Source organism: Xyrauchen texanus, chromosome 17, assembly GCF_025860055.1.
Source record: "Xyrauchen texanus isolate HMW12.3.18 chromosome 17, RBS_HiC_50CHRs, whole genome shotgun sequence".
Taxonomy (NCBI): domain Eukaryota; kingdom Metazoa; phylum Chordata; class Actinopteri; order Cypriniformes; family Catostomidae; genus Xyrauchen; species Xyrauchen texanus.
The window spans coordinates 29654975-29667164 of NC_068292.1; the positions used below are offsets into that span (position 1 = coordinate 29654975).

General features: G+C 39.0%; 1 protein-coding gene across 2 annotated transcripts in view; it reads right to left on the reverse strand.

The window, feature by feature from the left end:
* The window catches only part of LOC127658425 (protein tyrosine phosphatase type IVA 3-like), a 47378-nt gene that overhangs the window by 18406 nt on the left and 16782 nt on the right, over window positions 1-12190 (reverse strand). The window contains exon 1 of one of the 2 annotated variants that reach the window (XM_052147709.1): window positions 557-627. The exons of the other annotated variant lie outside the window; for it this stretch is intronic. The gene's annotated coding sequence lies outside the window, so the exon portion shown is untranslated. Of the gene's footprint in view, window positions 1-556; window positions 628-12190 lie in introns of those variants that run through there. 2 annotated transcript variants of the gene reach the window in all.

Below are 12190 nucleotides of genomic sequence, written 5' to 3' on the forward strand. Positions count from 1 at the left end.
GCTTTAGGTTTTGTTAACATTACATTGTCATGACAACAGAGTTGTAAAATTGGATATAATTTTACACAGAATAGGTTAGTAAGTGATTTTGTCACACTAGAATTCAGTTTACACACATATTGTTTACATCTTGTAGCTAATACTTTTGAAACAGAGTAGTTTAACATTTACAGATTGGCCCCATTCACTTCCATTGTAAGTAACCCAAATTTTATTTGTATTTTTTAAGAAAAAGAGGATCAAGTCAAAAATTTATTTTTGTGCTAATCAATACTATGCCACAAATGCTGTCGATTGATCTTACCTTGTATTAAAACCAGACTATTCCTTTAAAGGAATTATATAATTAGGTAGTCTATTTGACTTTTGAGTGTTACATAAAATTCTAATAATTTCCCCCTCCACCTTAGGTCTGAAATTTCATTCACTTTCTGATAAAACAAATGGTACCTTGCATTTGATTTAACCAGGTATTTACCTCATTACATAGATTTTTTTTAAACTCATTTTATGCAAGTTTATCATTCCGATGCCTAAACCACATAAATCGTGTTACCTTTCAACACCCACACAGTTAGGAAAACAAAGTCCAGAATGCCACCCCTTTGGTTGTCCTGCCATTCTCATCGAAGGCTTAGCACATCTTGAGCCTAATCCTTTTACATAAAGCTGGAAGGTGGGATAGGCCAATAGTGCAGTGTGTTCTCAGATGTTGGCTCCAAGGTAAATTCAGACACTCGGACCTAAGAATGTACACTAATCTGGACTTCTGGAACTCTCAGTTGTTTATTTTCTTGGTAAACTTTGTGCCTTCTTAAGTTAATTTTTAGTATTGGTGTGTCAAGATAAGAAGTTTAAGAAACCAAAAGGCAGAATAAAATACTGCCCGACTCAACCTTATACACGTGCATCTCAAAAAAATGTGAATATCGTAGAATTATAATTTTTTTTTCCGTAATTCTATAAAAATTTTTTTAACTTTCATATATTCTAGATTCATTTCAAATAAAGTGAAATATTTCAAGCCTTTTATTGTTGTAATCTTGATGAATACGGCTTACATGGAAATCAAAAATCCAGTATCTCAAAATATTAGAATAAAGAATTTATAATACAGAAATGTCGACCTTCTGAAAAGTATGTTACTTCATGCACTAAATACTTGGTCGGGGCTTCTTTTGCACAAATAACTGCATCAATGCGCCATGGCATGGAGGCAATCAGCCTGTGACACTTCTGAGGTGTTATGGAAGCCCAGGTTGCTTTGATAGCGGCCTTCAGCTTGTCTGTAGTCTCTCATTTTCCTCTTGACAATACCCCATTCTCTGGAGTTCAGGTCAAGCAAGTTGGCTGGCCAATCAAGCACAGTAATACCATGGTCAGCAAACCAGTTACTAGTAGTTTTGGCACTGTGGGCAGGTGCCAAGTCCTGCTGGAAAAGGAAATCAGCATCTCCATAAAGCATGTAAGCAGATGGAAGCATGAAGTACTCTTAAAATCTCCTGGTAGATGGCTGCATTGACACTCAACTTGAGAAAACACAGTGGGCCAACACCAGCAGATGACATGGCACCCCAAATCATCACTGACTGAGGAAACTTCACACTGGACTTCAAGCATCTTGGATTCTGTGCCTCTCCACTCTTCCTCCAGACACTGGGACCTTGATTTCCAAATGAAATGTAAAATTTGCTTTCATCTGAAAAGAGGACTTTAGATCACGGAGCAATAATTATTTGCAGTAATTTGTGCAAAAGGAGCCCCGACCAAGTATTTAGTGCATAAATGAAATACTTTTCAGAATGTAGACATTTCTGTATTATACATTCCTTATTCTAATATATTGATACTGGATTTTTTTTATTTCCATGAGCTGTAAGGCATAATCATCAAGATTACAACAAAAAAGCTTGAAATATTTCAAGCATTCATGAATCTAGAATATATGAATGTTCCACTTTTTGAATTAAATTACGGAAAAAATTACTTTTGTGAACTTTTCCACAATATTCTAATTTTTTTTTAGATGCAAACCAACAGAGATGCAACAACCCCTCTGTAGTAAAAGCACTAGCACTCATCTAGCTCTCATCAGTCTGTTTCTGAATTAACCAGACTCCAGGCATGTTTGTAAACAGGTATACACAAGAACCCTGCAAGTTCTTATTTTGCAGAAGTCCTAGCTTTGCTTCAAAAAGGCCTATCAATTGAAGGATTACATGCAAATGACATCATCAAGGGCAGGTGACCCGAGTGATCAAACAAAGGAAACATGACTCATCTAGGCCACAACGCAGAATATGGCAGAGACAGTTGTTTTTTTTAATGACTAATGTAATAAAGAACTCTACTTCATACTTCTAGAAGGGTAAACTGAAATAAATTATAAAAACACCTTTCTAGACACATACATTTCACTAAAAACATATTTGGTCTGTTGAGGGGATACTTGCAGGAAAGTAGTTTTAAGTGCCCTGTGCTATAATCTGTGTTGATAAGGACATCAATTCACAGCCACAGTGAACAATCTGGAACTCTCTGGATGAATTTTCTCTAATTAAATAAAAATTAAATAAAAAGTCTTCCACCACTCTGAGCCAATTCATTTGTATGTTCTAATCGCCCTACTCAAGTGGAGCAAAAAGAGTCACATCCAAATGAGTCAGGAGATTTTAAATTTCTATTTGATTACATATACACCCTAGAAGATTCTAATGAACTTTGAACTTCAGATGAATAAGGTCAATGTTTATTGTAGGTAAGATGTGATGTGGAAAACGTCCCCTCCATCCTACTCCGTTGTGCTCAAGTAACCTCAGTGCAAGGGCTCCTCTACAATGATCCGCTAATGTCAATGGGCAGCAAATGCCCAATAGCAGCATCAACACACACTTTCTAGAACAAGCCAAGGCAGCATAGTCACTAGCTCGCTAGACTAGTCTTGTGACAAACTTCAGTATAATTTATTAAACTCCACTTTTAGACAGGACAGCTATTTGAGTATTTATTTAAAAGAATCATAGACATTAATTTTTTGAATGGCATGACAACTACTTGAGACACCGTGCAAAGAGCAGGTGTAAGTTTGTTGTGACAGCCAGGTGTCTCCCTGTTGGTGGGACTGAACCTGTGTTTGATGGGTGAGAGTTGTAGATTGGGTTTGAATTTGTTCTGTCTCAGTTCTGCACTTGACTGGAGAGGAACTGCAGGGCACTAAGGCTCTCATGGCCACCTGTGTTCTAAATATACCCCCACCAGCTGTCATCAAATAAATTTAGCTAGATCCGAAATGAAGAGGGTCAGAGAGTTTTAGATGACTGGAACTTGTTTTGAAACATGAGTATCCTCGAAAAAATTCTTTTTAACTACTCAGAAGAACTCTCGCCTTTTACGACAGGATTAAATAATTAGCTAGAAGAAAACAATTAATCATACATGCATTTCATTGCCATGTAACTTTATAAGGTTGAATATTTGAGCACAGATTCCTAAGAGCTGAGATACCTCTCATGCCCAGATAGGAAAGCCTCCTAAAATGAGATCACAAATGTAAAGATTAGTTACGACAATATATAACTTTTCAGCAAAACAACTTTCCCAGCTGAAAACACATCTGGTGTAAATCTCTGACATTCAGATATTCTAAAGACAAAATCATTAAGACTGCAAACGCTGACCTTTTCAGTGAGATATCAAATTCTTTCTCTTGGCAAACTGAAAACCAGGACATTTGGTATACAAGTGATTGCTTCAAAGATGTCCTGAGGGCAAAGGTGTTTTTTATAAAATAAGAAATTCAATACATTTTACAAGGTGCATGCACCTTATGTCCCCTGACAGGGCAGCCAATGTACCATATAGGGCAGCAGAACCAGAATCTCCCAAAATAGATTTTACATCAACGATTGCCCAGTCAATTTATTGTTTTCTTCTTAGAATTTGTGTCATCTTCGAAATTTCAAAACAAAGGCTTTATGAAACTTTGCTGGTAAAGAACATTTACATTTCTCATTTTGCATGTATTTACTGCATATTGCATGTATTACTAATAACTATAGAATTATGAGTACTTACAAGCAACTAACCATAAACCAAACCCATACCAAACTCTAAACCTATAGTAAGTAATAATCAGTATTTACTTGTGTAATTACATTTTTTTCAATGTGTCCTTGTTATAGTGTAACCAAATGTTTTTATCCAAAGCAACTTAAGTAAATTCAAGGTATACATTTGATCAGTGTGGCAGGGTGGAGGGCGGGGCCGGGTTGTGATCATACACACCCGGTCCCTTATCAGGCAAATTAAGCCTCGGAGAGGGATAAAGGCCGATGGCAGACGGTGGTGCGAGGAGAGAGAGATCGTTTACGGACATGTCCGTCATGTGTGTGTTTGTCCACCCAGGGGAGCGCCGCTGCCATCCACCGGGGGAGGGAGTAGACCGACTGCTTGGACGCGGTGAACGGCCACCGTCTGCGAGGCGAGTGGGGACTGGACTCCCCGACCGCCTGGAGCGATGGAGCCGCCGCCAGGGGCGGAGGAGAGCCCTGCCATCCCCCAGAAACGTGGAGGGGTCAGAGCAAGACCACCGTCAGCGAGGGGAGGAGGGAAGTGTTCCATGACCGCCTGGAGCGGTAGGGCCGCTGCCAGGGGCGGAGGAGTGTCCCCACGAGTCGCCAAGAACGCAGAGGGGCATTCTGACCGCCGGGGGTCGGGAGTCTGACCCTGGTCCGGCTGGGGAGAAGCGGCTGTCGTCCACCTGAGGGGGTGGAGGAGTGCGACGGTGTATCGGAAGAATGCCGCCATGGAGGCCTCACCTCTGGAGAAAATGTTTAAGACCCTTGCCAGCATCCACCAATAGCAGCATCGGGCCCTCCTCAAGCTGTGCACGGAGCAGAAGTCAGCAAAATTAAACTCAAAAAGGCGCCAGCACTTAGCCACGCTTCCACCACCACATCAGCCTACAATGTGGCAAATTTTTTCACTCCCCATGTTGGCGGTGTGCCATTTGTTACCAGCAGAGGTGGGTAGTAACTAAATTTTACTTTTAGAGTAGGTTTAAAAGTGGGTACTTTCTAGTAAATTTCCCCCATTTTTTTTTTACTTTTACTTTTTTACAATGTGTTGCATTACTATCGTTATATTAGTGGATTTAATTTTAATTAATGTGTAATTTATTGGGAGATTATTGAATGGGACTTTTAAGAAAGCGGAAGTTCACAGCTGCGTGCGATGAGACGTTCCCACTTGAGTGACGAGACTGTCACTCAAGTCATCAGTGCAGCAGCATCATACTCTTCAAAATGAAACACTTTCTTCACTCCACACAGTGAAAAAAATTATTGTTCCGTCATGTAATACCTTCTTTTAACACCAAGACAAGCTGATATTTCAAGATTAGTCACAGCTCCAACTTCAGGCAGCATGTCGAGGTTAAGTTTTGTCTCTAATTCTAACGAGGGCTTTTCTGTGTAATGAGATTATCATTTTCAGGGTGATTCTGTAACTGGGCTCTTATGACATCAGTTTTTAAGTATACATTTTTAAATCAGTTCAGCAATATATCAGTGTGCTTTGTCCCGCATGTCATAATCAGTATTTATGCATATACTTCGTGCTCTCACGGGGGTACTAGAAACTATCGCAGCTACTTCAGGCAGATTAACTGTATAAATCCATGTAAACATCCAAGTTAATCACTGCCATTTGCGTGATCGACAACTGAAGCGCGAGCAGACAGCATTTCTGCGCGTACACAGCGAGTTGAGCGGTGTGTAAGAGATGTGCGGGCGAGAGGGGACGAGAGTGGCTGTGTCCGCTATCGTTCACTCATTCCCTATATAGTGAATGGCAGTTAGTGCACTATATCTCAGCAGTAATGAAATTAGTGAATTCGGACGAGAGTGTCGGAGCTCTGGGGCTGGTGCAGAATCATCACATATGAAATTTAAAAATACTTGGGCCTTATTTGATATTCTTATTAAATAATATATTAATACAATATATCTTAATTATGTTTGTCATTTTTAATATATACTGTGTGTTAATATAAAGAGTAAACACATTTGATCAAATAAAGAGTACATTTTAAAATGTTAAAATCTGATCAAATTTTAAAAGTATATTTAAAATGTTTTGTCTCTCTATATGTAATTACATTACTTTAATCCAGTAATTATTTGTTAAAAAGTTATTTATAAAATTCAGCATGCAATAAAACATTGCAGGAGTGAAGGAAGCAGTAAACTCCTAGCTCGTAAGTCTTCCCCGTGGTTCCCTCGAGTGTTCTTGAAATGTGAGTGCATTGTGGGTAAAAATGTAGGGAACGAGTGGCTCACTCAGAATTCAGACACTCGTACAAAATAGCGAAAACTCAAAATAGTGCACTATATAGTGTATAGGGGGTGATTTCAGACACAGCGTGTTTTCCACGATCAGGGTTGGTGCCCTATATAGGCTGCATACTCTGCATTTAGAGAGCGGCGGTACTGCTGTACAGAACTAACTATTTAAATACTTACAATGCAGAAATCTGTAACTATACTGAAATAAGAATCCACACAGGACTGTAAAAGCAATGAAATTGCAAAAGAAGGCATTATATTTCAGCATTATATATAATGTCCTTGTGGGTCATTTTCACTGATCAAATGTATACCTTGAATTTACTTAAGTTTCTTTGGATAAAAACATTTGGTTAAAAGCCGGTGAAAGCGCGCCTCTATTCTGCGCTGATAATTCTCCGCCTCTTAAAAGCATGTGTAACTTAGGAAGCGGCTCTCCTGGCATATCCTCCTGGTAAAGTGACAGCAGTAATCTGAGCAAGACGAAGACATAGGCTAAGGAGAAGAGCTGAAAAGATTTTTGCGCAGGCCGCCTGTTGAGTACCTCTGAGTAACGCCCCCCATTTGTGCCTGAGCGCCCCCCTCTCTGCTGCCTCGTTCACACCGCCCCCCCAACACTGTCCAAACGCCCCCTAGGGGGCGGTACCGCCCCCGTTGAGAAACGCTGATGTAAAATCTATTTTGGGAGATTCTGGTTCTGCTGCCCTATATGGTACATTTTTCACTTTAATAATTACTAGAAATATTTCCAAAGCTCTCTTCTTATTGACAAATTCATCCAGATTTGACAAGATCCCTTAAAGGGATAGTTCACCCAAAAATTACAATTCTCATTATTTACTCACCCTCATGCAACCCCAGAGGTGTATGACTTTCTTTCTTCTGCTGAACTTAAATTAAGATTTTTAGAAGAATTTCTCAGCTTTGTAGGTCCATACAATGCAAGTGAATGGGTGGTAATCAGAGTATGTGAGTGGAGCGGAGTTGCATGATTTTGCCTGGAGCGGGTTTTAATAAAAATTGGAGCGTTATTGTTTCTTTGTTTCTCTCTTTCTCTTTCTCTCTCTCTCTCTCTCTCTCTCTCTCTCTCTCTCTCTCTCTCTCTCTCTCTCTCTCTCTCTCTCTCTCTCCCCAAGAGCGCGCCACTAATGCTCCATCACAGGCAAAGCACCTGTTAACGGACCTTAATGCAATAATTAACCACGTGTTAAGCAGTGTTAAACAATATTGGAATGAAGGACAGATGGAATTTCTGATATAACCAGAAAGAATGTGATAAAAAATAGAAATACTAATTTAAAATCTAGCATAACTTAGTAATGTTCGACCTCATGCGTAAATGTTATTTTCGTTTTCACGCTCCCTATTATTGAGTTAAGCTTGTGGTAAAGCTTGACTTAACTACCTGCTTGTGTCTTGTCTCTTTATTCCTGCATCAACTGCTGTTTACTGAAAATTAATAATGGGATGGTGAAAGAGAACATGAGTGGGGAGGTCACTGCCACGATCAAAATGTTTGTTGTGAAATCCTAAAAGACATGTCCAGAAAACATGATAATCCATTCATACGTGGAGAGAAAATCTAAATGTCATCAATACGTACATCTATATCTCTCCCCAATTAAGTATTTTGAATAATCATATCATCATTATAATCTAATGCATCACAAGCTTAACTGTAGGCTATTATGTCCCGCATTAAATGGAATTGAACTTTTAACGACACAACACCAACTGAACTAATCAACATGTTAATATTGTGCAGTTTGACTTCAATCAATTGCCATCTAAATTTATTTTAGTGCCGTAGGCTAATTTATACATTATACATTTGCAGATGAAGAAGAAGAGGAGGAAGATTTAAAAACTCTAGTATTTCTAAAAGTGAACTCTGCATTAAACATATAGTTTTGACAGTCTTATTTAGTTTTGATTAAAAAAAAAAAAGTGTAGAACATTCTGAGAATGTTTTTTCCCCACAGAATTATAGGTCAAGGTTAATTAAAAGAAGTGCAATACTAGAAAATAATAGGCAATAAATAATGTTTTTATTTTTGGTAATTGATCTTTTTTTTTTTTTATTTGGTAATTGATATTTTTTATTTAATGTTTTTATTTTTTTTTGCATCTAGCAATTTATTTAATTGAACAAACCCAGCTGCTGATATGTTTCAAAAGTAAGCTATAAAAATGATTTAGACTTGGGCTAATGTTAGTATTCTAATAAAGCAAATTGTAGCTTTTCTTCTAGTATTGTGTATTTATTTTGTTTTTAATATACCTTCTGCATGGAAGGTTGTGATATTAAAAAGCATACAGAAATAACTTTACAATGGAGAGGTATTTAGGCGCTAATTTTGCCACGGAGCGAACACAGAGTGGGGTTTCACTAATCCAGGAGTGTGGAGTGAGCGAGGAGCGAAAAGTGGAGCTGGAGCAGAGTGATTAAAGAAAGCTTTGAGAGCGGAGGGGAAATTGTTGCTGCTCCAATCCACTCACATACTCTGGTGGCAACATTTGAAAGCTAATCAAACAAACACAAGTCAGCATAAAAATAATCCATAAGACTCTAGTGGTTAAATCAGTATCTTCAAAAGTGATGTGATAGTGATCTATTTCTCTGTTTCTCATCCACACCTTTCACATTCTTCTCATGTTTTTGATGATTCACATTATTTTCTGCATTATTCCCCCTGCTGTCTAGCACAAAATAACAAATATTGATCCGTTTCTCACCCACACCTATCATATCACTTCTAAAGACATGTATTTAACCACTGGATTAATTTTATACCGCCTTTATGGGCTTTTTGGAACATCCCAATTTTGGTTTACGGAGCTAAAAAAATATTTAAAAAAATCTGAATTTGTGTTCTGCAGAAGAAAGGAAGTCATACACATCTTGGATGGCATGAGGGTGAGTAAATGATAAGAGAATTTTCATTTTTGGTAAACTCTCTCATTAAAGTGATAGCTCAGCCATAATTGAATATTCTGTCATCATTTCTCTATCCTCATGTTGTTCCAAACCAGTGCGAGTCTTTGTATTATGTGGAACACAAAATATGTTAGACAGAATGTTAGGGACTGACAGTCTCGGTCACCATTAACTTTCAAAATATGGAGGAAAAAAAAACATTCACTGAATGTAAATAGTGACTCAGGCAAATATTCTGTCTAATATCTCCTTATTGTGTTGAATGGAAGAAAGAAAGTCATACTCTACCCACCTCTGGTTACCAGGCAAAAGGAAGTGTTTAAGGACCTACATGACTAGATAGAATTAGAATTAACTTGGTCATGCTGACTGTATAGGTAGTGTGTGTGTGTGTGTGTGTGTGTGTGTGCGCTTTGGTGTCCAGTTTCTATAGTAACAGCCCTTGTGATGTCAGAAAAGATCTGGGGTTTTATCCTTATCCTTTCTGACCAGTAGGACCCAGAGTCCCTCATAACAGAAGAGATTTGAATGGTGCAGTAATCCCTGACAACACTGAGATCATCATCTCCTTTCTAGTCACATGACACATCCAAACACAAATCAGCTAATTCCAAGCAAGTTCTGGTACAGATGATTCCTCCTGAGAATAAGAGACTGCATACATTCTCAAGTATCACTGTCCAAAACATACATTTTATGAACAGGTGTCAGGTGCAAGTGTGTAGAATTTAACAATATCTTCATTGTCTTCTCAGCCCTAAATAAGATCAGGCAAAGAAAAATTAATTCAGCAAGACATTTACTTTTCAGTAGGGTGACACCTAATGTGATGCTCTCTAAATTGATTTTCTATTTGAATACAGACCTGTTACAAAAATGAGAGATTCTAATAGTTGTGGTGGGTTAAAGGGTGGGTGAACTTACAGGAAGGGAAGAGAGACAAAGATAATGAGAGAGCAGCCATGTTGTACGTGTTACTGGAGGCTCCCTGACCACAATCTATTGAAACTCAACTCTGTATTCCAGCTGCCAGACCACAGCTTAGCAGAGTTCTGTGGAGATTCCTTCACGCCTGGCTTTCACCCCTGCAGCTGACAGAAATGTGAAATGCATTGTCGAACAAAAGTGGTTTACTCTGTAGCCTTAGTATCTTTATGACAATTCCCAACCAGCACTTGTCAGATGAGCATGCTGTGACTGATATTGAACAACATGCCAGGTGTCATTCCACAAACCAGCCATAAATCAAATCATCATAAAGAACATATGAGTGCCACCTCATCATATACAGAGTTTAGCCCAGAATATGTGATATATTTGTTTAGTCTGGGGTAGCAGTCAGATGTGCATGGTACACAAATGAAGAGGCCTCATTCAAAACCTGCCAGCATCAGATTAGCAGAGTTCAAAGCATGTAAACACTTGGAATGGAATCACTGTAATGAAGCCACTCCAGTGGCATGTTGCCAGGGAATTTCTTTGTCCAGTTTCTAAAAGTAAACTCTATTGCTCTCCTAGAAAAGTTATTTTATTTCTCAGACCTAGGGGTGTAACCAGCCCTGTTCACATCAATTACAGATTTTGCCATAAAGCTTTAGAAGAAAATTCTGAAAAAGAGAACACCAAGATGGTAGCGATAAACCGCATTTACATCAATCTCCTTTTCTAGGAAAACCAGACAAATAGCTGCAATAGCCATTTCCCATCAAGGAACAACCTACCAATATCCTATCAACTGAACCCTAAAACCAGTAGCTGGAGATCTGTCAATCACTTCATGTCTCTGAGACATCACTGGACGTTCTCATGCATTCTCCAAAGGAAGACAGAAAATAACTTTTATCTTCCAGATGGGTCTTAACGAGCCCCTTTGGGTGTGCCTTTAAGAACATGTCCTACTTCTTCAGGCCCATCTCCTTCACAGAGCAAGAGTCCAGTGACAGCCCCATCTGTCTACTGCCACTCAGCCTGTACTGAAACATTTCACACCATCACTCATTACTCTAGACCAGTGTGAAAGACACCAGATGCGCTAGAGTCAGGAACACCCACCAAAAGGTCAGAAACTAGAATGTGTCTTAAAGTTGCCATCATGATCATGTACACAAACCACAGGAATCAGCTTTGAAACAATTTGACTTGTTTACCTAGCAATAGCAAAGATCACAGCATCTTGCAATCTAAAAACATCTCATGACACACTCATTCACATGACACATCTACGTGCATACGAACATTCTGAACGGACCAGTATAAACACTGCCTTTAGCAGGGGTCACACATGATTCCAGGTCAGCCATTTTTGGCCACAGCTGTTGTTACATAATCATTTATTTGTTTAGATTTCAAACTGATTTTCCCATCTAAACCGTTTGAATGCAGAAATACCCTGTAAATTGTGTTTACTGCAATCAACTGTCCAAAATGCCTAACATGACACATGCCTAACCCTGTGTCAACTGCAGAGAGAGCATTCTCTCCTGGGGTATCGCTCATGACATTGCGTAATCTCAAAATCCCCAAAGAAATCAAAACTACATTTTATTCAGGAGCTCAGGGGCTTTCCAATGGCCCTATGGATAACTGTTTGTTTTTATGACAGGGTTGAAAGCCCTTCACAAGGATGAATGCAAATGGTGCTTGCACAGATCAATTCCCACAGTAGAAAGATACAGTAGTAGCAGAACTCCATGGGATCCCCACAGGAAGCATTTCCCCTCATTGTGCCTCTGGACTATGGCCACAGGGAATCCCCAGGGAAAGTATGGCCACCAGCCTGTCCTTGCCACCATGACTCTGTACTAGTGGGTGACTAATACAAGTTTTTTAATGGCCGATGACGAAAGCAGGTTGGCTGATATAATGCCGATTTAATATAGGAAATAACATACACATAAAATTGCACAAA